Here is a 1,743-nt window from a genome sequence, read left to right on the forward strand (position 1 = left end):
ATGACGGATGTTGAGGTTAGGTACAGATGTTTGATTACTCTAGGTCAAGTCGGCATAAGGAGGGAGGAAGTGTTGGGTATTCTAAAAGGCATTAAGGTGGACAAGTCCCCAGGTCCGGATGGGATCTATCCCAGGTTACTGAGGGAAGCGAGAGAGGAAATAGCTGGGGCCTTAACAGATATCTTTGCAGCATCCTTAAATACGGGTGAGGTCCCGGAGGACTGGAGAATTGCTAATGTTGTCCCCTTGTTTAAGAAGGGTAGCAGGGAAAATCCAGGTAATTATAGACCGGTGAGCCTGACGTCAGTGGTAGGGAAGCTGCTGGAGAAGATACTGAGGGATAGGATCTATTCCCATTTGGAAGAAAATGGGCTTATCAGTGATAGGCAACATGGTTTTGTGCAGGGAAGGTCATGTCTTACCAACTTAATAGAATTCTTTGAGGAAGTGACAAAGTTGATTGATGAGGGAAGGGCTGTAGATGTCATATACATGGACTTCAGTAAGGCGTTTGATAAGGTTCCCATGGTAGGCTGATGGAGAAAGTGAAGTCGCATGGGGTCCAGGGTGTACTAGCTAGATGGATAAAGAACTGGCTGGGCAACAGGAGACAGAGAGTAGCAGTGGAAGGGAGATTCTCAAAATGGAGACGTGTGACCAGTGGTGTTCCACAGGGATCCGTGCTGGGACCACTGTTGTTTGTGATATACATAAATGATTTGGAGGGAAGTATAGGTGGACTGATTAGCAAGTTTGCAGACGACACTAAGATTGGTGGAGTAGCAGATAGTGAAGGGGACTGTCAGAGAATACAGCAGAATATAGATAGATTGGAGAGTTGGGCAGAGAAATGGCAGATGGAGTTCAATCAGGGCAAATGCGAGGTGATGCATTTTGGAAGATCCAATTCAAGAGTGAATTATACAGTAAATGGAAAAGTCCTGGGGAAAATTGATGTCCAGAGAGATTTGGGTGTTCAGGTCCATTGTTCCCTGAAGGTGGCAACGCAGGTCAATAGAGTGGTCAAGAAGGCATACGGCATGCTTTCCTTCATCGGACGGGGTATTGAGTACAAGGGTTGGCAGGTCATGTTACAGTTGTATAAGACTTTGGTTCGGCCACATTTGGAATACTGCGTGCAGTTCTGGTCGCCACATTACCAAAAGGATGTGGATGCTTTGGAGAGGGTGCAGAGGAGGTTCACCAGGATGTTGCCTGGTATGGAGGGCGCTAGCTATGAAGAGAGGTTGAGCAGATTAGGATTATTTTCATTAGAAAGACGGAGGTTGAGGGGGGACCTGATTGAGGTGTACAAAATCATGAGAGGTATAGACAGGGTGGATAGCAAGAAGCTTTTTCCCAGAGTGGGGGATTCAATTACTAGGGGTCACGAGTTCAAAGTGAGAGGGGAAAAGTTTAGGGGGGATATGCGTGGAAAATTCTTTACGCAGAGGGTGGTGGGTGCCTGGAATGCGTTGCCAGCGGAGGTGGTAGACGCGGGCACGATAGCGTCTTTTAAGATGTATCCAGACAGATACATGAATGGGCAGGAAGCAAAGAGATACAGACCCTTAGAAAATAGGCGACATGTTCAGATAGAGGATCTGGACCGGCGCAGGCTTGGAGGGCCGAAGGGCCTGTCCCTGTGCTGTAATTTTCTTTTCTTTGTTCTTTGAGTACTGACTCATCAGCTGAGGTAGGGTAGTAGGTGGTAATCAGCAGGAGGTTTCCTTGCCCATGTTT

Source organism: Heterodontus francisci, chromosome 19 (assembly GCF_036365525.1).
Source record: "Heterodontus francisci isolate sHetFra1 chromosome 19, sHetFra1.hap1, whole genome shotgun sequence".
Classification (NCBI taxonomy): domain Eukaryota; kingdom Metazoa; phylum Chordata; class Chondrichthyes; order Heterodontiformes; family Heterodontidae; genus Heterodontus; species Heterodontus francisci.